This window comes from Ixodes scapularis, unplaced genomic scaffold (genome assembly GCF_016920785.2).
Source record: "Ixodes scapularis isolate PalLabHiFi unplaced genomic scaffold, ASM1692078v2 PGA_scaffold5__190_contigs__length_132052651, whole genome shotgun sequence".
NCBI lineage: Eukaryota > Metazoa > Arthropoda > Arachnida > Ixodida > Ixodidae > Ixodes > Ixodes scapularis.
Genome location: NW_024609880.1, coordinates 29083172 through 29104391, shown reverse-complemented (window position 1 = coordinate 29104391; position 21220 = coordinate 29083172). Strand labels below are relative to the sequence as shown.

Sequence of the window (21220 nt, the reverse complement as noted above, 5' to 3'; positions counted from 1 at the left end):
CTCGGTGACAGACGTTCCTCGTGCGAAGGATTTTTTCACGGTAATTTGCTGTGCATCCAGTTCTCTACCTTCTACAGCTGCATCGTCTGCCGACTTTCCTTCGTGAGCTAATGGCCCGTGGAAAGAGAAGAAAGGAGAGGGCGTAGAGGATTAGCTAAAGGATTCTCCCAAGAACATGACTTTAACATATACTTTTTTTACATAAATATAAAAAATGTGATCCCGAAAAATTGCAGGATCTGACGTGGAAACACCCTATTATATAAATTAAATATTTGAAGACACAAAAACGAACATTAAAACGCATAAAATACAAAATTACACTCATTAAGTTCAAATATTAATTAGAAAATCTCCCATGTAAAACCAAACTCGCGATTTTTATTAATGCGACAATATCATCTTATAAACTATTTTTTTAACGTTTGGGTGTTAGAAGCTTCGCCGGCTAATTTACTTGAAAATGACACTAACCAAAAGCTCTTGGGTTTTTGTCAGTGCCATTTTCAGAAAGATTTTACATTTCATAAATGGTAAAGAAAGTGTTAACATTAAAACATTATTTGTAATTTATAAAGGAAAGCTGTGTTATCTATTGAAATCTTATAGTGCCCATTGACATAACCCACAAATAACGGCCGTAGGGCTTCAAAATGTAATATCTATAGAATCTTAAATAGTCGAGTGCAAACTTGATCGTAGATTGTTTCTCAGTTAAACCAGTAGCTACGTGGTCGAACATTGTTTTTGCGCTACTACTAGCAGCGACACGAAGTTCGCACTTCGGACAAGATATAGATAATCACAATACAGTGTTGGAGGGTAACTTCGAGTTAATGGTTGCCTATGGTATATCAGGAGCGAGCACGGAATCAGCCAGGCGATGCGGACCACTCAGGTTGTCAGCTTCTTCTTACAGGTTTTCCCTCCAGCAGTGTTGTACGGACCGGCGTTCCAAGGAACGGCGTTCCTGGAACGGGTTCCTTTTAGGAGGAACGAAGGAACGCCGTCGTTCCATTTTGCATTGGTGGAACTGGAGCGGGAACTCGTTGGATTTTTACTAGAACGAAAAAAGGAACGGCGTTCCTTTTTTACTCCAATAGAGTAATTTTTATTTTATTTCTAATAGGGAAATTTTAAAAGTATAATAACATTATTGTTACGAAGAGCAGGATCTCGTTAATTTTTTGGTTCTTTATCTTAGGGTTTATTTTGTGTGATCCTCGCTTGGTAACAGTTGGGTACAGGAGAGCTAGTGGGCATTGATTTTTTTTTTCAGTGCCTGAGGCTGCCGTACAAAAAAGGAAAACCTTTAGTCAAAGGAAAAGGCACAGAAAGAGGGCCGTTTCAAACTTGCTACTTTCTTTGCTTCCACGAATCCTCATACACGCAGAAATGTTAGGCTAAATACAGCCGTTACTGAACTTCCACAAAGAGACCTACAGTTTCAACAAACGACAGGTTACCAGACATCGAACGCACCCTTCTATCCCGAACATTGATCACTTACATATAAACAAAAATGTGCCGTTATTCCTTCTTCTTTTGTCTCCCACCTTCAAACTGAACAACAAATCCAAACTGGACAAATAACTTCTAGTTTTCAAGAATGACATCCCAAACGCTCTACCCCCTTCTTCACTTGCTCGTCTTGCAGACAGACACATTGAGAAGCAACTGTTGTTAAGTTCCAACAAGTGACTTTGTTAGATTGAAATGTATGAAGGTTGTAAAACGCTTGTGCAATATAGGGTAAGAGTACATTTGGCTCGTCTGGATCGCGCACCACAAACATGAATATGATTAAAAACTGAGATTTGTAATGGTGAATATATCAAGAAATGAAACTCCACTTCGGCTTGATTTCTTTTCCTGGTGCCCTTCCATCACGGAATTCAAATTCTTAGGTTGCCATCTGATAAAATAAATAAAAAAACTTCGCTCTATTTAACAAGATATGGTAATCAGCAAGATACAAATGTAACGTATATGCAACGATACGTTCCATTTTTTAATTGTAACGGGAACGAGTTCCTTTTTCAGATATAAAACTTGTAACGGGAACGCGTTTCAAAGATCAGAAGGAACGAGGAACGAGCTTTCGCTCCTTTTTTTTATGAATGTGCTCAACACTACCCTCCAGTTTGCGGCAGCAGATCTCATTTCGGGACACACCGCGTTCGTACCGGTGACCGGTGACTTACTTCATCGTGTTGGAGAGCCCCGTCATTGGCAAGCCGCGGCCTATCCATTGAACGATCAGCAGCCAAAAGCTCGAATTTCCTCAACGTAACCTGGATATCGCCAGGGACACTACCATCGAACACAATTGCGCCACCTACTGACGCCAATATATAAAGCTGGAAAGCCCTACTACCCCTGATTTTGCACGGGAGAAGCCAGGTGATGCGGAACACTCATGTTGTCATCGTGCTTGTACAGGTTGGCCCTTCTCCCTCGTTATTCCCTAAAAAACTCATCTTGAACGTGTTTCACCCATCTCTGAATTAGTGACTCCGTATTGCATTTCTATGTAAAAGCAACAGAGCCTAAACCATCAATGAATATCAAGCAAATTCGTGAATTTGTGACTACGCAGCTGACTTCGAAAATATTAATCATGATCTGAGAATTTTCTTGACGAATATGTAGCATGCTTTTCGAGTCATACAGTGGAAGAAAACTTGCAAATGTTCAAGTCCGATGTTCATAAACTAACAAATCAGCACACTTCTTTAAGAGCTGTAATAGAAAACTCTGTAACAATCGTTTACCAGAACCCTAAACAATACCTCTTAAACAAAAAGCGCCTTTTTCGTGCCGCAAAGCCATCTATCCGTGAGGATCGTTGGTTACGTTATCACACTGCTGCTCAGGAGTATCAAAAGGCAATTGATAACGCCAAGACAGAATTTATGCCTCATACCCTTCCCACTATGTTAATCAACAATGGTAAACAATTTTGGAACATACTGAACAATAAAAAAACATTCGTCTCTTACAATAAAAGATACACATGACGATGATATGCCCAGTGATGTGTGTGCTAGTTTAATAAATGCTACCTTTGCGGATTCATTTTCTTGTGACCATGTGGAAGACTTTCCACGGCTAGACTCTGTTGGTAATCTGCTCATGAAGCCCATTTTCTTGATTATGTCGGTATTGTACTTACATGAAAAAGCTCAGATTGTCATCTTCAGCAGGAGTGGAAGGAATTAATCCCAAGTTTTTGAAACATACCAAATATTACTCGCCTATTATTTAAAACAAAATTATTTAAACAATCTATTCAACAACCTATTCTTACACTAGACTTGAAGGTAATGAAGGTGGTACCCATTCGCAAGGCTGGTGACGAAACATTACCCTCTCAATTATCGCCCGATTTCTATAACCAGTGTTTTATGTAAACGTCTCGAACATGTCATCTTCTCTAGCCTTGTCAATTTTTAGAATTAAGCAAACTTTTCAGCACTGCCCAACATAGTTTTAGAAAACCCTTTTCATGTGACAGTCAGCTATTATCTTTCCCTCATTTTCTTCATATCAATCTAGATCGAGGATCCCAGGCGGACTGCAATTTTCTGGATTTCGCAAAGGTCTTTGATAAAGTCTCTCACAAACTTGCTTCTAAAACTTTCCGAACTTAACACAGACGCTAACGTTCTTGCATGCACTGAATAGTTCCTAATTCAAGTGTCAGAATTTGTTGTTGTGAACAATAGTAACTCTTCATCCGTCACTGTTGCTTCCGGTGTTCCACAATCTTAGAGCCCCTACTAAAATTAATATATATCAACGAGCTTTACACTAATTTCTCCTCATCCAATTGTATGTTCGCTGATGACTACGTTATTTGTCGTGAAATTCTAGGTCATTATGATACTTCTAAACTTCAATTAGACGTTAACGCTGTCTACCAATGGCGCAATGCACGGTCTTTGAGTCTTAACGCTAACAAAAGCAAGGCCATGCGGGTGTATCGCCAATCGTATGACTATCCTAATTACCTCCTAAGTAATGCCCAAAAAGGGTCAGTATCGTCATATCAATATTTAGGCTTACATATAAGTTCTAACCTGCCATGAACAACTCATATTCAGCATATTTCTTCTACTACTAATAGCATTTTAGGCTATATAAAACGCAATCTTTTTATTAACCCCTGTTTCAAGTAAGACGATTTTTTTACAAAACTTTAATTCGTCCCAAGTTTGAATTCGCAGGTTCTGTCTAGGATCCCGGAAAGTAAATCTTTTGTATACATTAGACGCTATTCAGAACAGGCCAGTACGTTTTATCCTAAGTAACTACCACCGCACTGTCAGCTTCACCTCAATGAAAAAAACCTTTCTGATTGACACCGTTATTCTTACGTCGAAACGCTTCTTGCCTTTCTTCATTTCATAAAATGTATTACCATATTTCTTTAATCCGCGACATACTAATCTCTCGTCCATTTTGTCTCCTCTCGTCTTGATCATGAGCATAAAGTGGGCGTCCCAAGTTCTATCACGACAGTGTTTTATATATCTTTCGTTCCTCGTGCATCCCTGGAGTAGAACCATTTTCCCGGGTTGGTAGCTGCATCACGGACACTGAGCTTTTCAAATGTAAAATCATCAATCTTTTTGTTGACCAGTGCGCTTCATATGTTTCTAGTTATATAGCATTCTTGTTATTGATTGTGCCAAATTTCTATCTTGTTTTTGGTTTAACTTTTTCTTGTTGCTCTCCCCCTCTGTAATTTCTTCAGGCCTTGAACGTGTAAAAATTGAAACGAAATGAAATGAAATGAACAAAATACTTCAAGAATTCCCAAGACAACGTAGTGTTCAAACGCTCTAAAATTGAGACACACTTTAATGTTTGAACTGGTCTTAAAACTTAGCTCTTTTTTTCTCTTGAGTATAATACTTTGATTATGAAAACCTACCTCAGTGGACACCGTTAGTGACCATTCCCGGTGAAATCACGCGGCGTCCGTCTGCAAACAACCACGTGATTGCGGGGCGCGCGCTACCTCATCGAGCGCGCGGGGATTCCACAACGCCAAGTCCTCGCTGCAATGATTAGTGGGTAGTCGGAAAGCTAACTGCATTTTTCTCTACTCACTGTTCGAAAGCGTTTAAACGCGAACACTGAACGCTGGATTCCGGCGTTTGGCATTCGAAAGCGTTCAAAGAGCGAGAAGAAACAAAGGCAGCTTGCTTTGCCTTACTGACTAATCATTCAAGTCATAGCTCTGTGCTCTGGCATCCCCGCGTGCTCTCGACTCCCCCAATTGTTTCAGTTTCTGCCCACAAAGATCTCCTCCCCACAGCCATCGCCTCTCGCGCATTCACGTCATCTAGAGCAAGACGCGCTGTCGATTCCACTCTGTCGTGGCAACACAGCAGCAGTTCTGCAATTGCACTCGCACCGCCACCATTCTGGGGATCTGGAAGGTTCTGGGCGCGTCTACAAAATCCAAGTAACCAAAATCCCCTTTTACAAAAGCATTTCATTCGAAAAGCACGTATCATAACTTTTTTTTTTCTTTCAAAAGCACATTTCATAAATAAGTATTCCCTTAACGCATTCCTCAAAAGCACACATCTCCTAGAGCCCGTAACTGATAATTTTGCATCTATAAAGCAAAGTTCCAACAAAATATAAAGGACATCGGCTAAAATAGTTACACTAAAGTGCACATTTCAACAACTCAACGGCTTCCGCTGTTTATTAAAACGCTCCTTGTGTGCTCATTTGCGTTTCATTTTTTTCGATCTTAATCAGGCCGCCAGTTCAGACTAAAGTCTTTTGCGTTATACTCATATATTTTACGCTGACGACATCACTCTTTGGTGCTCCTCGGGCTCGCATAGAAAGGTTGAGACCTCTTTGTAGCAGGGTCTCGACATTATTTTTACCTCTCCCTCCGAGGCCGACCTGAGTACCTCACCAGGAACGTCTGAGCCCCTCGCCCACTCTAAATATCAACGCACGTACAATAATTTCATCTCCCTTGCTGTCAACTCACAACGCATCTCTGCAGCGAAATTTTGTCCCGTTATAGGCCAGCCACTTCACTCACATAAAAACGTCCCGCTCTCAAACAGGCTGTCGCTACCTGCTATAAAGTCACGCACTTTGTTTGACGTGCAATCCAACGGCATCTGGCCCCCAACGAGACTCAGTCCTGTCGTCTTGACTAAACCCGCGCACTCAACAAAATCTTCTACTCGTTCACAAACCAAAAAAAAACAACATATTAGGGTCCTCTCTTAATATTCTCTACAAAACGACCCTCCAACTCTCCATCTAAACCCCTACACAAAGCCTCTATGATACCGGGCTATTTCTCCCTATACCTTCCCTTCTTAATCTTCACATTGACCGCCAACTTTCTCGGCTATCCTCAACTCAGCAAGTAATATGGATTATTTCACATGTTCCCATCTCTCCCATGCCTATATCTCTTCACGTCCCTGACCTTCTACATGATTCAAATCTCCTCATCGCCCCCATTCCCCGAAACATGTCCCTTATCTTACATCCCGGACGCAAACAGGCCCAAGCTACCCATCACTCCCAGCCTCTAAACACTCACACTGTAGCATACACCAGCACTTCCATACGTGGATCCTTCGGTGCTGCAGCTCAATTCATACACTCCCCTCTCTCTTCTAACCCTCTGTCGTCTACCAGCGGTCTATACCTTGACCCCCAGGACAACATTACTATGTAAATCCTCACTATAGTGCATGTAGTCTAGGAACTCGTACACCTTCCCTTAACCCAGCAATACGTCGTATACATTGATTCCCAAGTCACCCTTCGGGCGCTCCAACAGCGCACCCTACCTTCGGAAATACACCCATACCTAAATATGGCTCTTCTGAGACTGAAACCTCGTACGGTCAGATTAGGGTGGGTCCCTGGATATACAGGTATTTCAGGAAGTGAGATGTGCAATCAGGTCGCCCGCGAGACTCTTGAACGTCCTCCAGGAATTCCCTGGTCCAACCCATTTTTGTGGGAGGAGGGTCTTCTGAACAAGATAGCCATCTTCGAGTCCTAACTTCAATTCAAGCGGGAGCTCACTACTCTACCTGCTCCACAACCCCGTCCCTCTATTCCCCAGGCCAAACACACTCATCCCACCCGCAAAAATGTATCTCGATCGTTTCCGCTCTGACCCTTTCTGCCCCAACCGTCCTGAACTCTATCCCAATCTGGCCTACAGTTATTTTTATTGTCCTGTCGTTTTTCAATCCCTTTTTCTCCCCTCCATTATCCGCAGTCCTCTCCTGGCATACCTGGCTGGCGTCTCCCCATGAGAAGGACCAGCTCGGCCTGGTGTGGTAGGTGCAGCACATATTGATCACTTAATTTATGTTTGATAATAAAGTGATTCTCTCTCTCTCTCTAATAACAAAATACATTTCTGATTCGTTTGAACCTTCCGAAGATGATCAGTGCGCCTTAACCGCATTGTTCTTGACTGGTTAGTAATATCAGTTATGCCTACAACTATTTCAGTTATCATGAATCATTTTAGGGGGACACTAATCTTCCCAACATATAAAAAACTACCTGGAGGAGATAGAGACGCCCCGCGGCCCCCTCCCTATAAATCAAGAGTCTCAAGCACGCAGCCTGCGGGCCGCATGGGGCCCGCGACTCGCTGGGGTGCGGCCCGCAGGCAACTTACTACTGGATTTTGTTCCCATGCCTCGAGTTCTCTAAATGGCGTGCGCCATAGTGATCTCATCCCGTCGATTCATTTTCGCTAAAAAGTAGCTCTACGGTTTTAACTCATTCACATAGCTTATAGTTATCAGTGTTCATTTGCTGTATGTTTCGCTTTATTTTATTTTTTTGCTTCCTGCGTTTCGTAATCTAAAACAATTCCGTTACTCGGCTGCACGCGCGAGCTATTCGTTGACGGATGTATCTCTACTGCGGGAACTTTAGATCGGTAGGAGGTACTGCCAAATATAAAGCTATGAGCACAAGGATTCACGCCTTCGAAACAATAAATCACCATTAAAAGACAAGTATTTCTTCGCAGCGTTGTAATAAAGATTGTAATGAAGGCAGAAACTGTGAAATTAGCTGTTATTTTTTTTTTTTTAAGAGAAGCGCTGAGCTTGGTTAATTCCTGAGTGAAATGAGCAACGGGAACGACAGCGCACTTGCTCTCTTCTTCCATTAAAAATGCCAGCACGCTGGCGGGAGGTGTCGTTTTAATTCTTTTTATCACATGAGGTCCGGGCCTCAAGTAGTCATATAAACAAATAAAATCTAAAGATGTCAATAGCGAAACTGTGAGCTTGCAAAAAGAATAAAGCACGATATCAATATACCTTAAATTCGCTTGATCACCCCCCCCCCCCCCTCGTTTGTTTTACGTTGGCCCTCGACCTTTCCGGTGTGGGCTATGCGGCCGCCACAGTGTAATGAGTTTGAGACCCCTGCTCTAAATAAAGAAGGGTAGGCAATATTTACGACACGACGTAATGCATTTTCGGACTCAAGATATTTGACACCACCTCTTGGTCATCATTTTGGCGTCCCGAAGATGATCGGGTTCCATCCAACAGAGTAGGGTGTTGTGAGAGGCACCGTCAAACGTTTTGACATTTTGATCGCCCATCAGGTATACTGGTGGTCTGAGGCGGGCGACACTACCACTGGTAATGGCCCGTCAGCCCCACTCAAAGGATATCTGAGGGTACATCAGATACCGTCATGAAAGTCTGTCAGACCATCGAGATAGTCGATTAGACAATCACGAAAGTCAGATGGGCTATCAAGGTTTGATTGGCCGTCAAGAGAGTATGAGGAACTGTGAGGAACATCTGATGGGCCATCACAAATTACTGATCGTATTTTCGGTCGGGACGGCACGCAGGAAATACCTTTTCGCTGATCCTTCGAACAAACGTCACAAATATCACGAATAAAGTATGAGGGATTGGAGCACCTTTATGCGGTAACTATCTTCTCTTTTTTTTTTTTTTGCTGAGATTATTTGCAATTACATAGACGATCTACTACGAGATAGCTCTCATTTATAGTTACATTGTACGTATTGGTACGTAATACGCATCATTACGTAATCAACATATGTCGGTAGATAATGCGCACCGATATATGTTTCATAGTCTAGGGCCGTGATTCTCAGAGGGAATCCACGAAGCTCAGTTTCATCAGTCAAGCTCGGCAAAACAACTTGTCTTTTCTCAGATTGATAAAAAACGCTCCAACTTTCAGGTGAATTTTCTCGTGTATATCTATATAAGAGTGCTCTACTTCACACTAGTCCTCAGTTATCTCCATTTTTCGAAATAACTATCATAATTAACCCCTACTTTTCCCTTCCCCTCACCATAAACGGGTCTGGATTCATCATCCCCGCCGACCAACAAGGGGTCCGCAAAAAAACAACGGTTGAGCACCTCTAGTCTAGGGATTAGCTGGTAGTTTTCACTCGCCATCCAAATTCCAGTCAATAATGATGTTGCATGTCTGCAACTAAGTAAAACGGTATTTGTTTGTTTAGGTCACGTAATAGTATTAAATAGTGTTAGTAAATCGTTCCGATACCCCTGGTAACGGCACTTGATAACCATACGATACACGCGTAAAGGCGCCGGCGGAGTACCGGGTATCGTTATCGGAGTCATCGCTGCGCTGCACCAAAACTCTCTATTGTTATGGTGCCGCCATCGCCATCGTCGCGCGTCGCCATATTAATCATGTCCGATCGGTCGCGTAGTTCGAGCGGGAATCGCGGGACAGTTCCAGCATAAACATCGTTAAAACTAGTCGTCGCGCCTCTGTTTTCCACGTCTCGTTTGGCAGAGGTGCAAGATCACCCCGTGACGTCATGCTTTGACGTCACAGTATCATGTAGCACCATAATGTGATGTGATACCATGACATGTAATGCTTGTGGGGATCCCTTTGGAACCCCATTCCCCGATGGCCGTCCTAACGGCCACAGGAAGAAATGTCCAGCAACCTGGTTCTGTGTTCCGACTTGTTCGTGTGGAGAAGGGCCACCCGTAGTGACGAGCAGCGCACTACACCCTCTCACAACGGAACGTACGTTCTCAGCAGTGTTGTTGGCGTTACCGACAAAAGTAACAAAATGAGTTACTTGTGAATAAAAGGAACGCGCTACCGACCTACGTAACCTTAAAATAAAAGGCACGCGTTACCGTTACCGATAAAGAGTAACGCAGGATAGGTTTGCGTTACTTTTTTTAATTGTAAATTAAAATGTTTTACTGTTTTTACGGTACAGGTATGCATAACCAGCATATCTCAAGAAACATTATGTTCATACAGAAACTGCACATCATGTCATTATACTTTTTACGGTTTCACCCAAACACTAACGAAGAAAAACGCAAAGAAAGGAAAAAAAACCTCAAAACTTCACATTGCTTGGCGCCTAAAAACACGAAAATATTGATGTGTAATTGTTCTAAGTTTTCGGTGGAAGAAGTAACGCGTAACGTAACTACGTTACTCTCGACTTGTAATAAGTAATGTAACTACGTACGTTACCCATTGCTCTTTTTGAAAAGGTGAGCGAGTACCTGACTACGTTACAAAAAAGTAACGCGTTACCGATAACGCCGTTACTTGTAATGCGTTACAGTCAACACTGGTTTTCACAGGCTGTAACGACCACTAATCGAGGAACTTTCGCGTCTTTTCCCTCAGCTCTGGGATTGCGGACTCACCCTGCGACCTCCTGAAGGTTCGAACATGTCCATGGGACTTCTATACGTGAGGCATTAGTACACCGGCAACGTTGTGTCTCAGTTTTTTTATTTACAAAAACCATATGATACCACTTGGAGGTACGGAATCCTTCGTGACTTGTAACACTGTGTGTGCGGGGCCGCATGCTTCAGTTTATACCTTGCTTTTTGAGCAAAAGAACGTTTCAAGGCCGATTGGGCTCCACACTTTCGGATGTTTTTTCTCAAGGAAATGGTGTCCCTCAATGAGGAGTGCTGAGCCTTACCCTCTTTGCTGTTAAGATTAACAGTCTAGCAAAGATTATGCCATTTTGAGTATCTTACTCTTCATATGTGGATGATGTGCAGATACCAATATCTTTCTGTAGCCTCTCCAGTTGTGAACGGCAGTTGCAACTTACAATCAATAATAGGTTGGGTAGGTGGGCAGGTGAAAATGGTTAGAATTTTTTTTTCTGAAGAAACACTCTGCGTTCCTTTTTTGTTGCGCCAAGGATTGTCTTTTGATCCTTCCTTGCATCTTAATAGCATTGAAATATCGGTCCAGCAAGAGCACAATTGGTTGGATGTGTTCGTTTGCAAGAAGCTTACCTTTCTGTCTTATCTAAAGGAGTTGAAACGAAAATGCTTGACGTCAGTAAAACATCCTTAAGATGGTGTTGCATTTTTCATTGGAGTCTGATAGGCGCAGTCACTTACGACTACACAACCCCTTAGTTTGATCCCGTCTCGACTATGGTGCAATTGTATACGGGTCGGCACGGCAATCTACTCTTAGGATGCTCGATCCAGTACATCACATCGGACTCCGACATGTCACAGGTGGACATCGCACATCTCCTGTGAGGAGTTTGTATGCTGATACGCATCAAATGCCCATCGAGAAACGGAGGCAGTACATTAACGTGTCTTATGCTTACACTGTTAGCAAGTCCCGTGTATTTGGTGAATATTTGGGGTGAAAAACAGGCTATTTACACAAACTACCATAAATTTACACGATGGGTAACGGATAATTCGTTCAGAAATCATGCGAGGTTGTAAAAAACGTGTTTTGGTTCGGTCATACACGCATAACCGTGTAGCCGACCTCGATAACACGCATCACCCCCGGCGACGACCGCGGCATTGCCGGCTATCGAAGCACCGGAATGCTAGGGGACACACTTAAGAAAGGACCGTCGAGACAAATGCCGCGGAAAGAAACATGTCTCGGAGACAGATATGCACCGAAAGCAATTGCGCCATGTCGCAGGACGTTGGCGAAACCCGCCCTTACCGTGCTCGCCGCCATCTTCTGGTCGATGGCAATGCGGCTTCCCTCATGTCGCCCATGTTTGTATTTAGTTTAGGGGTCCTGATAAGTTTCTTAGACACCACAAATAAAGTCATGGGTCTAATTATTCGTTCCAAGCAGTTAAAATGGATATAAAAAGCGTGTCCTCGATGTGAACACGTGACATTGCAGTTGGTTTCGTTTTTGCTTCAACCTTCAACTGCAAGCGATCTGGCCACGGCGCAAGCGCAACGCCGATGTACGCTGGAAGCAAGCGCCGGTTGGCTCTCGTTGTTTTTGTTTGACCGGAGAAAATCTGGCAAGTATACGCATGGCGCCGCTACTGTTTTGGTCGGACGGGACGCGAGAAGCTTCGCATAGAGCTTCGGAGTTTGCGAGCACATAGTGAATACGAGACCGGAGAAGTGCCCCTGTGATGTTCCTGGAAGAAGGAAAGTAGCATTCGTAATCGTCGTGTGTGCTTTGAAAGCGAAGGAAGTCACAGGGTCCACGAGTTCGCAACCACAAGCCAAGGTTCACGACAGCGCGGCGTTGACTTCGGCGATCTCGTTCTGTTTGGTGCAACCCGGCGATGCGAAAAAGAGCTGAAACATTCGTCGTGTGTGGTGCGGTGCTTTGTATTCCGGTTCTGTTTGAACCACGCTTTAACACGGAGCGCAAATTGTTTGTTGCGTGGTGGAGGTTCAACGGGTACAGTCCCGTCGTCGTCAGCTAATCCGGTCCAGCTGGTCCGGGAGGACGCAGCGAGCGTTTTTAAAAGTAAATCTTCCTTCGTTCCGTTTCAAACTGTAGAAGTGTCCCGACACAGACCGTGAGTAAGAAGCATAGGGCGTTTTCAACAAAATTACGTTGTTTTAATTGAATAATAGACTCCGGATTGTTGTCTTAAATCTGCCGTTTTTTATGCTTCGTGTTGGACTGCGTTTGCATAGCGACGCAGACCGCTCGAGTAGATGATTCGGTCCTGCCACGAGTTTGTTGCGCCAATCATGCGGCGTTAATAAATTAGGGCAAGGTTTCCTACCTGCCCACAGATGCATGTACTGAGACCATTTTTTATGTCGTGAACGTAGTGCTCTTTCTTTATTTTGGAAGACGCGTTGGTGCATTTATAATGGTACAATCACTTGAGAGTTGAGAAATTGGAGAGCGAGCAAGCTTTCTCAACTTTGTCTCTTTCTCTCTGGCACTGCCCTGTTTCAGTTTCAGTAGGCATATCTCCTAGCAGGTACAAACTGCTCTAAAGCAGGTAAAAAACGGGAAGCTTAGGACGGTGCGGACTCCGGGTTTCGCGCTTTTCGCAAGGTGACAGGGTAAATGCTTTTGTGAGATATGCGGAATATGCAAGCGATTTTGTTATGCCCGTCGTTTGCGTCTCTCCAGCAAAACGAATAAGATGATCTACTACAAAGGCGCAATCACAAGCCAAGATTTAAGATAGCAGTCGTTTGCTTCGGTGATCCGTGTAGCTGTATTTTACCCTGCTCTCTGCAACACCGTGTCATGACGAAGAGCTGGAACGGTCACGGTTTGTGCTGGCCTCCCGGTCGACAGAAACCCGCGTCGCCCGCATCGGCACCGAGTGCGCTTGGGCTGTTGATGCTCAAACCTTTCATCCGCGGCTTGTTGCCAGCTCATCCTGCTGCTCAACGGTGAGAAAGCGGCGAGAGTAACCTCGGAAGTGAATGTAAATCCTCGTTCATTCAGTTATTCGTGTCAAAGTGTGGAAGATGTCCAACGTGTAGTGAGGGCGGGAACTACGAGCGTTTTGCCTTGCTTTTATAACCGAAACCAGACCAACGAGATAACTGCCTTGCGTACTCTAAAATGACGGAAGCAATAAGTTTCAACAGGTCGAGTACGTCACCGGGGATGTAGGCGAGACGGTGCACACTGTTTAAACGCTTGCAGTATCCACGAGTGGTACCAGGAAAGCGACGTCAACAGAGAAGGAGCTCGCGATTCAGCATAATGCACTGCTACAGACCCGTGTATCTTCAAAGTTCGGGGTGGTGGCTGTATAAAAAAAAGACGCATCAGCGCCCCACACCAGTGTTCACGAATAACACCGTTCACAAACTCCCAAGCCCCACCGCTCTTCTCGACACCGACACGACATACGACAACGAACTGCATCAAAACGCCCCAAAAGTGAAGGCGTCTGCTCCCGTACTGCAACTTCTGCAACTAGCGGAAGTGAAGTGTTGGGCGGATGTCCGGATGTCCTTCACAAAAATATAAAAAAAATGCTTTGCGCAAGGATCATTTTCATTTATTATTGTATACGTAATGACAAAATCCCAATAATTTGTTTTCCTATCTGATTCAAGCTAGTCGGACTGCTCATAACACTGGTCAAGCAAGAAATTAACAAAAATTTGAACTTTTTCATGACCGGTTTAAGATTTATTGTTAACATATCGTTATTTATTGCAACGGATAACATTATAGATTTTGCCTCTATACTTTTTAAATACAAACAGTTTTAACACACGGCTGTCCATTGCGCCGGGTTTTGTGTATTCTTCTATAAATCTGTAATGGTCAGCGACCAAAGAGCTCACCCGCACATGTCAAGCTTATATGCGCCGCGGGGAGAAATGGATATCGAGTAGAAAGTGTCGGGCGTAGTGTCGGTTGTTGTGTTTGTGTACATGTCGGTGCTGTGAAGCTGTGTGGTGTGTTGCCTGCGTTGTATGTAGGGTTGCTGTGTGGTCGTTCGCAGTGTCAACAGGCTGGTGTTTTTTTAAACAGGCTGCTAGAAATCTCGGTAGGTGGCACAAGTTACCGCCCGATTCTAAATAGTTTGCTCAAGTGATTTATCTATGTGAGTTCGGCATTCGTTTTTTTTGTTTTTTTGTCTAGCGGTTTGTTGAAGCTACCGACGCCGCCGATTGCCGACAACGCACGTACGTACCTTTGCAAGTAGCTACGTCCGCCGCTTGGAGGCTTTACTGTGTATAAAAGACATCGAACGAGAACTAACGCGCCCTGTGTGCTTTCAATTCGGCTGAAAGGCGCGCGGCTCGCTGGGCTCGTCTCTCGCCTGTTCTCGGCCGCTGGCCGCCATGTTTCATAAGGAACACGCTCGAAACGGTTTTGCGGAAAGCAGACACGGTGTAGCGTGTTAAGTTTACACAGCACCTCATGTGTAGACGAAAAACACAGATGGCCTCGTGTAAAACGAACACGTTTCGACGTGTCCGCTATGGGACAACGGTTTACACGTCTGGGCGTGTTATTTTTGCTAACAGTGTACAAAGTATTTTAAGTCCAGAGCATCTCTTCTACAGTGCCCCTCATACTTGCACAAGTTTGCAACTTTCAAAGACAAGCCTACCAATGTTCGGCCATTAATCTTTCATCTGCAAACTTCTTGCCAATATCTAAATATCTCCCCCCATAAGATTCACTTGCTTAGGCACACTGATAGGATTTCTCCTTGGGATGCTCTGCCTGTTTTCTTTGACTGGTCACTTGCTCGATATTGTGAGAGGGTCATGTAACCACCAATCATCCAGCAGGAGTTCCTCTCTCTGCAGCAGAAATATGGAAACCACTTGGAGTTTTATACAAATGGGTCCAAACCTTCGTCTTTTGTAGGATGTACTTTCTATTCTACTTCATACTGGAAAGCCATACGAGCTGATTGTATGGCAGGCATATTCACTGCATAGCTCAACGGTATTTTACGAGCTGTCGAACATATACTCGACAAGAGTATAATGAAAGCTGTTGTCTTTTCGATCCATAAAGTGCCTTACAGGCTGTGTCCTCCCTAATGCCTACGAAAAATCTCGTTGCACATCAACACATTTAAATCAACAGGGACCTGCGACGCGGTCGGGACAAAGTTTTGCTCGGTGCCGAGCCACGTTGTGATCGTGGGCAATGAAGAGGGGAATAAATTGGCCGTGTCGTCTCGAGCCTCATCAATAATATCCATGGGCTTGCCCTACCTGGATCTCAAACCACTTTTGAGGATATCTATTTTTCACACATGACAGCTGGAATGGGATACAGAGACCCAAGCCAAACTCCACATTATCAAGCCCGTTCTGGGAATTCGGGAGAGCTATTACAACAAGAAAAGTCGCGTGGAGGCTCTGTGCTCCGTAAGAATAGGTTACTCCCGACTGACACATCACTATCTAAATCGTGGTGAAGATGTTACACTATGTAAACACTATGGAGCGCTTTTGACCATTTTACAAATTTTTTGGCATTGTTCGTCTCGTCATTCACTACGTCAAGCATGTTTCGAGGAACGTTTTAGAGTTCACCTTCCATTTCACCCCTCATTTTTGCTTGGCGATAAACCTTGAGTTCCGCTCAGCCGTTTTGTAGACTTTTTGAAACAAACTGGAGATTGATATAGTTCACAACTTTGTAGTTTTAGACTGGTTTTCGTTATATTGTGCCATAATTACGTTTCGTTTGGCACATTATATCCCTCATTGCTGCTGTCACAATAAACTTCTAATTATCATCATGATCGTAAGCAGTTGTGTGTGAACCAGCCTTTATTCCTAAAGAACCGTAGGGCAAAGATAATGAGCAGGCGAATAATTTTTTACAGGTTAATAGATATAGTAGCACAAGCCGCTGGAGTTGCTTTTTGGGTGATAAACAATTGCGAACTAGCACATATTTTCTATTGTCCCTCGAAATCACAATATCGATTGCGACAGCCTCTCACCATTTAAAATGCAAGAGAAGTGCTTTCTACTACTGCAAATTTTTCACATTAAAGCAATAAATGCGAATGCCACGGGGTCCACATTTAGTTCACGGTTCACGTACAATTAGCGTTTTTATATCCCCAGGTAAAAAGTTCAATCACCAATTATTTAAGTTTCGTATTTTAAGCGAAATTAAATATGTCGCTCATCACTTACTCTTTTTGTTCAGCAAAGTTTTAATATCTTACTAATTGTAGTGGTCCACAAATCATTGTCACACTGGGGAAGCTAATAAGACCCGCTTATTCTATGTTCTTCTTTCTCCTCCTCCTCGCTAGTCTTGATCGTTGTCCTCTCCTTTTATTACCAGGCTCACTTCACTCTCCCGGACTTCTGAAATTATCCCTCCTGAGATAGTACTGGAAAACATTTCCTTTGGAGGCAGTATCCGTCGTCTCGTTAAGGCCTAAGTACCAAATCGTCTTCAATATGTTCTGCTGTTCAGCCGTTTTCACTACGCTGTCAGGCCCAGAAAGACTGGTGTTTGACCTAGGGATTTCTTTTCTGATGAAAACATTATCAACCTTCAGGTTTGGTATCGCGGCGTTGCGACTTTCATAGACATTTCGTTTCATGTTGCCCCTGTACTTTTGATTTGTGGCGTTTGTTCTGGCTGTTTTTGTGAGTCGCAATTTCTCTGTTAAACTCAGCTCATGATCGACCGATAGAAAGGGAACTTTCCCAGTGGCTTCAACGATCGGGCTACATCGCACGCCCTTTTTGTAAGATATGTTGTGGTGAGACACAGCTGCCTTAAGACAGCACTTCTAATCTCCTGGAAAACCTGGGTGCAGTTTCATGTATTTCTCAGTGTTCCGAAATTCTCGTTCAGCTAAAACTGTTTTCTGCAGAATGATATACTGCAGGAAACTTCAGTCTTGTTTCTGAAGGTTCGTCCATTGTCGGATTTGATTACCTTAACGTCCTTGAGTATTTTTCGGTTGAGTAAAGCTATGAAGCTGTTCGCATCTTCTCCTCCAGCTCGTGTGGCTACCATTATTTTGCATTCATAAATACAAATAAGAAACGCTTGCGTCCGTTTTACTCCTTCGCCCTTTTTTCAGTTCTGCGAACTCTAAGTGGACAACCTTAAATGGTTCCTTTGAGTACTGTGGAGTTGTGATTACGTCTTTAACTTGCTTGATCTTAGCCTTGTGAAGTTGAGATATGTGACAAGACTGAATGTATTTGCTTGTGTCCTGCTTCATGTTTGGCCAGGCGAACCTCTTGGGAAGCGTTTTGTGGGTTCGCAAAAGCCACAGTGTCCACCGGATTCTGGCCTGTGATGATACTCTTGTAAAACTTGTGGATGATTAAAGGAGGTACTTGGAACTTATCCCCCTAAAAATAAATGTTCAGTTCCCCCCCACCACTTTGCTCGGATTACAGTTCCCTAACCGCCGTCACTTAGAGGAACAAGAAGGCATGAAAGAGCATCGGCGTCTGTCAATAATGAACCAGGGCGGTGCATAATGTAAACCTGGAACTGCCAAGGCTCATTGACCAACCTAGCAAGTCGGCCTTTTTGCCGGGTCATATTAAGAATGTGAGTCACGGCTTGGGGGCCTGTGAACAACTTGAACGGAGCGAAGCGTCTTCCACATACGGCCGAAAACAATGATCAGTCTTCAGAACTGTCATTGCCTTTTCTTCAGTGGCCGTAAAATACAACTCTGATTTGTTCAACGTATAGCTGTGGTAGCCCTCCATTCGAAGCCGCTAGTGAGTGGGCTGCTTTGCGTCTCGCTGGTAAAGCACGGCCTCTGTCCCATAATGAGAGGCGTCCCCATTTAGATTGATTGGGAGTGCAAAGTCTGATAAGATAAGATAGGGTCCGATAAAATAGCTTGAACCATATCTCGGTACGCTGTCTCAAACTCTTTCGTCCAATCAATGATCACATCCTTCTGCGTGAGCCTAGTGAGGCATTTTGGTTTCAGTGCGTAGTCTTTGACGAATGCTCTGAAGTGTCCTGCCAGTCCGTGGAGAACTCGGAGAGAGTGTACGTCATATGACTTAACAAGTTTGGAAATTGTTGTTACAGGCTATTGTGCTTTTTGTAGCGCCGTTAAAAACTCTGCCGAGGAAAACTATCTGGGTCTGGAAGAGCTCGCTCCTTTTGAAATTAACCTTCAGTTTTGTGGAGCTAAAAAGTGACAACCCTTGTGATAAGTGTTGCCGGTGCTCCCCTTTGTTTTCGAATCACCGATTATGTAACCAATGAACACGTTACAAAAAATTCCCAGGTTCGAATTCAGGACCTGGTTCATCATCTTCCAGCACCACCCAGAGGAATTCTTTAAACCAAATGGGAGGTAGTTATACTCATTCAGGTCAAAAGGCACTGTGAAGGCTGTATATATATTGGTCTCTTCTTTTAAAGGCACCTGCCAAAATCCCTTGCAGGAGTCAATCGGCGAAAAGTATCGGCAACCTCCTGTATCATCAGTGGTGGCTTCGATTGGAGGCATTGGGAAAGGAATCAGATCAGTCTGCGTGTTTCAAGCTTGGTAGTCCGTGCAGAGCCTGAAGGTCCCGTCCTCTTTGGGAGCAATGGTGTTAGGTAACGCAAACGGAGACACCGAAGGCCTGATGATGTCTGCATCAAGCTTGTTTTGCAACTGCTGCTTGAACCACACCGTCTTCTCTCTGATCATGGTATAGGGCTTTTTACGCACCACTCTTTTTTTCACCGATGTGAAAGAGCACCGTGAATTTAAGGGCAGCTGCCGATGTTGAACAATTCAGGGAATAACTTAAAAATGTCTTCAGGTGCGGTAATAAGCCTTGGGCGGAGTGCTAAGGTGATCGCTGGCTACCTATCTGCAGTCAGCCTTCTTTTCGCTTGTGACTTTATCATCCCAGTGGATGTTTATTTTAGCCTTTTCATGTCTGGCCGGGAGGGTATAAAGTCATTATCCACTCCGGCAATCACAAGAGCGACAACTTCAATAATTTGTCCCTTAAAGTTAACGGTAAAAGTTTTTCATTTTGCCTAAAAGTTGTTTTTGCCGTCAAAACTTTGAACTTGAATTGCTTTTTGTCAGTAGGTCTTCAATACGTCTGTCTTTGTCTTATAGATGATCGATATTAAGGCGCCGCAATCAAGAAGGGTACGCGTCTTACGCCCATCAATATCACCGGCGATATGTAAGAGGCTGGGGGATAAGTACACAGCCTAATTTGGTATATTTGGGTGAGACTGACCGCTCTCCTTTATTCGATTTTTGTTTCTTGTCCTGAACCGCCTGGTTGCTCCTTGGCATTCGTAAAGCGTACCGCCTGGTCCTGGGTAGCTTTGTAGCTTGGCTGTTCCAACGAACTCCTTTGCTGACGCATATTGTTTGGTGTTGTTCGCTTCGTTACAGCGTTATGTTGAAGATTTATATTTATGACATGGCTGTAGTTATGTGTCATGAGCGCGACAACTCGAGGTGAAAAACTTCTGTCGATGATGCTACTGGAGCTGTTGATGTCTTGCAAGCTCTGAAGCAAGTCTTCCACGAATTTAAAATTTCGAGCTTGCACATGTTTTCAGAGTTCATGTGGAAGTCCATGAAGTATCAATAATATTATTGCTAACTTTGTCAGGTGGGGTTTGACAAGTTGCAGGAGCTTTCTCTTTTAAAACAATATTCGAGGAGCAGGCATGTCTTGTGTTTGTAAAAGATAACTTGATCACAACTGTCTACGGGATTCCTCTTGAAACTGGTGAGAAGACTTTCCTTCCAATCATTCCAGTTTGCTTCCGGCTGATCCACTAGGCAAAGTTCAAACCCATTTTTTTGCGACTCCCGTCAAAAAATGCACATGTACATTGATGTGGTTTTGTACTGAGGTCCAGACGTTCTTCTCTGAAGCATACTCAAGGAAATCAATCCATCCTTCCAGACTCGATGATTATCCATCAAACACGACTGGCTTCACAGTTTTAACTCTAGATTGCTTCTTTTCTTTCATGAAAGATGCGACGGCTGCATCAGCTCATTTTGCTGGGTTATATGACGTTTCTGTAGTTGAAAGCCTTGTAGCATCATTGTTATGCTCGAAATAGATATCGAAGTCTCTTCCGACACTCTCCGACATGGCCGTAGCACCACTTCTTCCAAAAACTGACAGTTGAAGGTTTACCTTGACGGATCTTGAGCTGAGAAGTTCCGTGGTTGACTTCTTTGCCCCTTGTGTGAGCAGCTCAACCTACCGTGGTGTGCTGACATGTGGAGAAAAATCTGTCATTGTATCGTCTTGAGCATTGTAAATCGAAAATACAATTTCTTTAGGAGAACTCGGATCTATGTTGAAGGTTGCCGACATTTTCCGGGTGTTGTCGACTGCGCCAAATTAGTAGTGGCCTACAAATTATTGCCACAGAGGGGAGGCGATTCAGAGCAGTTTATTTTATCTTACTTCTTTCT

General features: G+C 43.7%; 1 protein-coding gene across 1 annotated transcript in view; it reads right to left on the bottom strand.

The window, feature by feature from the left end:
- LOC115329010 overlaps positions 1 to 21220 on the bottom strand; it is a 105480-nt gene that overhangs the window by 60277 nt on the left and 23983 nt on the right. The window lies entirely within an intron of this gene.